Source organism: Melospiza melodia, chromosome 13 (assembly GCF_035770615.1).
Source record: "Melospiza melodia melodia isolate bMelMel2 chromosome 13, bMelMel2.pri, whole genome shotgun sequence".
Classification (NCBI taxonomy): Eukaryota; Metazoa; Chordata; class Aves; order Passeriformes; family Passerellidae; genus Melospiza; species Melospiza melodia.
In genome coordinates this window covers 14,100,794-14,107,445 of record NC_086206.1, presented here as the reverse complement: position 1 = coordinate 14,107,445, position 6,652 = coordinate 14,100,794, and positions in this window count along the sequence as shown.

Sequence of the window (6,652 nt, the reverse complement as noted above, 5' to 3'; positions counted from 1 at the left end):
GAGAAAGCAAATTTGAGGAAAGCAAGAGAAATCAGCAGCTACTCAATACAGCCAGAAAGGGAGACACCATTCTAACATGTGAACTGCTCCAGGGCATAAAACAAACCAACAATTCCCCAACCTGTTTTTTTAGACTGCTGTAGTCCTTGTTTTCCTCCTTACATGGGCAAGACTGCTAAGCATCTTGAGATTCAACTGGTAAGTGGAAGTGGTAAAAAGGAAAAGCAGTTATGTTCCCCTGTGCTGAAAGGGAGAGCTTTCCTCTAAAGAGAAACTGAAATTAGCTCCCACATGCTCACAGTGAAAGGGGATGTTTGCCAGTTAGGCTACAAAAATGCACCCAAAAACCTCACTTATGAAATAGCAGAAAGGAAACACAACCACATTTTTTCCAGTACTCAAAGGATGACAGAGAAGTCGTAGTAATGTGGCAGCTGGACAAAACTAAATTATATCAAGTTGCAAGGTGGTAAAATAAATTTCATTCAACACTTTATACTTGTGGAATACAGCATTGTGAATTCAGTGGCTTGAAAAATAAGCAAAGTTTTTAAATTCTCAAACTGACACATGTGACCTCATGAAACTAAAGCACTGTTGTCTTTGACATCCAGCATGCACACTGATTTTTCAAAGTATTTTCTGGAAGACAAAACAGAGCAGCAAATGGATATAATGTGTTTAAACCTCAATAGAGTATAATCACATGACATGGTTAGTTTATTTTTTAGCATCTTTATTCACCTTTAAGTATTTATTTTTATTTCATTATAATAATACAAAGCCTATTAGAAACTACTTAGAGAAACTTGTTTTCTCTGATACTTTCCTCGTGGTTTCCTACCAGCTGATGAAGTTCCTCTAAATAAATCATAAGTGCTTTCTCTAGAAGGAAATTACAGACACAAAACTTCCAATGCCAGTGAAACACTCCCTGTGCTAAAAGAAACAAAGCTTATTCACTAGTGTGTCAAAATATGCATTTTTAGGCTTATCATCAAAAAGAGAAGGGCGAGGCCAGAGCACTAAAATCAGAGACTTTTTCAGAAGAGATAACAGTATTCAATTCTGTAGCTTTGGCCAACATCTAATGAGAACTGCAAGAGAGCAGCATTATGGCTTACAATGCTATTTAAATTATTCTTTTCAAGATTAGTGTTAGACATTCAGAAACAGATCCTACCAAAGCCTACTAAACAATTACAGATTAAAAATTCATTACAGCCTAGAAAATCCACATTGAACCTTCTAATACAAACACAACACTTTCAAAGAGCCTACCTTTAAGGGAAGATATGCTGTGACTGCTGGGATTTATCTTCTGTCAGGGCCTGAGAGCACCAAGAATCCCCCAGTCCTCATCTGGGCTCTGCCCACTGGCTCAGGAACTCTATTTAAACTCAAACCCTCTGCTGCTTTGTTGGAGAGTCAGAACTTAATATTTCTGTCAATTCTTATTGTCACCACTTCTGATAGATTTATTCCTTTTTATTTCACTGCAGAGAGAATCAGCTGATTCTCTTTGAAAGTGTCAGGGACTGAGTTTTTACAGTTACAGTAGCTCAGCAAAGTCACCAGTTCCATTGCTGAGTAAGACCAGGTATAGCACAAGGAATTTTTGACCCTATTAGAGATATAGGACAGGAAAATTAAGCAATTGTTTTCTACAGGCAAGCAAGAAAAAGTAGTCATGAAAGCCATGAGCCTCTGACCCCAATTTCCTCATAATGTCATGGGGGAAGAAAACATATTATTAAAGCTGTTAGATAAGATTTTTTTGGTTATATGATGGAGCCATATGTAAGAATTCAAGACAAATGGGGTTAACAGGCCCAGTGGAGGTTTTTCCTAATTGTGCAATGCTAAAAACAATGTTGGACATTGCACAACAAAGTCTTTGATGTCACACCCTTTCTTAGAGCAACACTTCACAGTTATTTTGCAGAAATTTGGTTTTAAAAAAAACCGAAGGATTCAATCAATCTGTGCTTACAGGACCATGTCCAGCTGAGTTTTAAACACCTCTAAAGACTTCCACCTCTCTGCACAACCTGTTTAACTGTTCAGTCACCTTTATAGTGTTTTCCTATGTTTAAATAGTTTCCTGTACTTCCAATTTCTTCTGGGTTTTGTGCATTCACTGGGCAACATTGAGTCTTGTTCCATCTTTGCTTCCTCCCATCAGGTGTTTACATACATCAGAAAGATCCCTCTGAGCTTTATCATGAAGCTAAGAAATCTTTATTATTTTGCTTTAAGAGGAAAACATGTCCTGGGGATGTGCAAATTCACTTAATGCCAGCTGTTCCTCACAATCAAGCACCGGAGCCTACATTTGTGTAAGCTGGGAAAACCATGGGCTTTTCCCCAGGCTTGCCAGTGTTCGGGGTTATCAGCTTTTGCACAAATTAAAAATGTTTCCTTTTCAATGCCTGCCACGGAGCTGTCTGTTTTGATACCTGCTTTCCTGTGCCACTGAAACTGAGAGGAAATGGGAGTAAATGTCCCTTGAGGGCACGATAAGCCTCGGGGGTTTTTTGGTCTCTGGCAGTACAATCGGGAAATTTGCAACAGGTCATTTCTCTTTGTTGTCACTTCCTGAAAGAGCACAGCAGAACAAAGTCCTCCCAGTAGAGGCTATTCTGACTCATGCCACAGTGCTATTTTCAGCTTTAAAATGCCAAAGTCAAAAAAAGTACCTCCAGCTACATTATTAGAACTGTTTACTCTTCGGTGAAGTTTGTTTGCCTGTATTAAAATTGATTGATCACTGACAAGTTAAAAGAGTCAAAATATCAATCCCAAAAGATAATGCTGCATTACTGCAACATTTTCTTAAACTATGGGACTATTACTATATTTTGTCTCCAGTGTCTTTGCTACAGATGAAATGCTGAATTCCAAAGAAAGCTGGCACACAGGCAGCACGGGGCACACAGCACTGGGACTCTCTAGCATGTTTGGACACTGCCTCTGTGTCTCTCTTGCTGTGTGTGTCCCTGTTCTCTCATCACTTTCACAGGAGAAGTGATAGTGATCTATGAAAAAGATCACTATGAAAATATTTACTGGAAGTGAGTGCCAAGCAGGAGTCAAAGAACTGCAATGTTCACCCTCCTCTGAGGAGCTTGTTTGCAATGTTACAAACATTCAAAAACTCAGCCATTCAAACTAATATGCAGTTGATGAAACTATGTGTAATAAACAATGTCTTGTGTTCTTCTCATTGTCTTCCAAAGTTTTGGGTCTGTAATCAATAAAGTTTCAGATGGTTTTGATTTGGCAACCTCCAAGTGAAAGCTGAATCTTAGCCCCTCGAGTACTGCAAGATCTGTTAAAACTACTTTGTCAATAATTTTTGAACTGTATTGAAGTTCCATAAACAGAAAGGTTTTTTTGCATAAAAATACCGCCTTTCACTTTTTTAGTTGCTGTCTCTTCACATCACTCATGCTGGATTCTAGCCCAGGTAAAATTTTTAAGGTTGAGAAAGGCACTTCTGGTATGCAAAGGGCCATACAATTGGTGGTGGTAGAACTGTTGGGAAATCAAGGTAAATTTTCCACTTTTTGCATCCTGTTTTAGTTGGCTGCTTTCCACAGAAGAGAAGGAAGTTCTCTTCTCTGGTTGGACTTAATTCCAGTTCAATATGCTAATGATCAAATTCAAAGAATTCATCTCACCATGAGCAGAGTGTTTTCCTAGATGACTGAAAGCCCACTGATGTTTACTGCAGCCATTCAGAAATCTTTCTTCCATGGCACTCCATTTGAGTGGCCTCCAAGCAGGCTTGGTTATACCAACACTTACAGGAAATCAGGAGCAATCTGTATGTTTGAGATGCTTTTAATCTACATGTTGTTGCAACTTTTAAAAAAACCCCAACCAAACAAAAAAATCTCCAAGTGAACCCAAATCAGCCCTACAACTGAAAAACAGCATTTGGTCAAGGTCAGACTTTAAAAAAAAATGTTGTTGACAATTTGTGCCCAGATGTATATTTTCACACTCCAGAATTGCCAGGTGGGGAAAAGGCAACACTCAGAATCAAGCCAGTTAAAATGTTGCCCACTTTCTTCTGAAAAAATCCAGGAGATAAGCATGGCATTGGAAAATATATTCCTGTTTTGCTGTCCTAGAGGAAAGACTTCTGGAGATTGCTGAATATGGCTGCAGTATTCCTCACCCTGGGACAGGTATCCTTAGGGGAGCAAGCCTAAGGGAGTGTTCACCAAGTCCTTGCCTAGAAGAGCTTGGGTTTGCTTGGTGTGTGTGAAGGCTTTGAAAGGTGCTTATTAAAGCCTCACCTCTGCCACACATTCACAGCAAGGTCACACATTGCAGGCCTCTGACATTTCATCATTAGCTTACTAGAACTACTTATCTGCAGATAAGGTGCATAATTGACAGACCTGGAGGTTTAGCATTCCTCCACCCTCTCTTAACACTGTTTAGGACACTGTGTTCCAAAACAGATCCCAACTGCTTGGGATGAGGACCAGGGCACCTGTAACAAGTATGGTCCCTAAGCTCTCTGCAGCCTGGGAGCTCTTCATCTTGTTCCAAATTACATGAATTATTGCATCATACCTGCTTAAGATTTCACTGTATAAATAATTGGGTAATGAATCAATAAATGTCTTTGGTAGAAATTAACTAGCAGAGGTGCTTGGCACTACTCACTTTATGGAATTTGCCTAAGGCCAGAAGCTGTGGTAACTTTTGTTCAGTCATCTCATTAATGGCATAATGAATGTTGTGAATATTTTCCAAAATACCATGGTGTGGGCATTTGAAGAAACAATTTTTTTAACAGAAAAAAAACAAAACAAACAAAATAGAAGAGGAAGGCTCAGTTCAACTGCAAACCCATGAAATGGAAAAGGGACACCATAATTTTTTGTATCTTAAAGTATCCTCTTGCAGTGAGTATTGTGCCTGTTTGAAGTTCTGTCTTCCAGAGCAAGATGATTAAATAATTGGCTGCACTCATGCACAACAGCCCAGCTTTTATAAAACTGAACTATATAGCATTTGAATCCTGCAAATCTAAAACCTACTGCATTTTAAAATTATCTTCTTGTAAGTCCTCGTGAAATAGATAAGATGCCAAAGAAAACAGCATCTTAGAACCTATCTCTTTGCCACAGGTTATCCTGCCCAGATGCTCAGCTGGAATAGCCAGATTGACAAATGGTGCTGGGAACTCTTCTGAAATATCCAAGTGTAGTGTTTACTGAATATGCATCAGAGGCTTTGGTATTTGGGTCATCTCAATGCTTCAGTCTTCTGGTCCTGTGTCATTCTTTCACTGTACACACTCACTCTATTTATGCTTTGTCTTATGCCATGGCCCTTTGATGCTGCTGCTTGTAAAACCCTCATTTTGTTCTAAATTTGATTGTAACTGGGTCCACTCTTTGTGTATTTTATGAGGGGAAGACTTATAAATCACTTGTGTCTTAAACTGTTACTCTTTAGGTATATTATTATTCCTGGTTTCAGGATGCTAAGGTGTTAAGAACACATTTATGTTCCTTATGAACTGTCTTAGCTTATGAGTGAGTCACAAAAAAATGTTTGCATTAAAAAAGCAAAAATTCTAGTTCTTCCTGCATTGTTTTGGTTAGGCTTTAAAAGACCTTATTTGGACACTTTGAAAAGTAAATAAATATGATGTTTTTTAACTGCTCATTCTTTGACAATCTGAGGGTCAGTTTTGTTTTTCTTCTGAACAAAATAAAAACTGGTCTCTTGGTTTTTTTAGATCCATGACTCTGCTGAAATACTTGTGCTGTCATTTAGCAGGAATGTACACGCAAGAAGTAACCTAGAATTCCTCCTGCAGTTAGAGTCAGATGCTCTCTGCCAAGCCCTCTGTGATGGCTGGATTCACTCACCAGAAGGAATCCTGCAGGCACTCACACCATGATCATTTCCAGTGCTTCTCCTCTGGTTACCTTTCTGTTCATGGTTGTTTCCCCTTCCCTATGGCTGGAGGTGCACCCAGTGGCATTTCCAGGGGAACTCAGTGTCCCCCTGTCCCTGGGAGCAGCACACAGCCCTGGGCACCCAGGAGTGTCCCCCCTCCCCAGCCTCTGTGTACTGAGCTGCCTCTATGGCAGTGAATGAGTGCTGGGCATGGGGGATGAGGATGATTCAGTGTCTGTCTTACCCATTATCCTCTGCTGCAAGGTCTTATTCCAAGTATTTTACATTATTGCAAGGAGAACCAAAATCCAAACAAAGGCAACAATTTACAGTCAAACTAAACTTTTGTTTTCTTAACTGTTTGATTTCTACACAAGACATTTCTGCCTTGTGGGAGCCTATAGAGGATTTCCTTGCCTATTGTTTACAAGTGTTCATGTTATGTGAAAAGCTTTAAATTTCTCTGGATAAATTATATTTAGGTAAAATACTGATTTTTTTTTAATTAACATGTTCAGTTAATAATGATGTCTAATTAGCTCAAACCTATACTGTAAACTGGCCTGTAAATTTCTTTTTTCTTCACATATGGATTAAAAGTAAGCTTTCTGGTTTTATACTAAGGTTTTTTTAAGCTGAAAACAATAGTCAAAAGGAGTAAACAAATGTAGGATTGTTCCAGTACTCTGTTTCTCCATCACATGATATTCTAAAAATACAG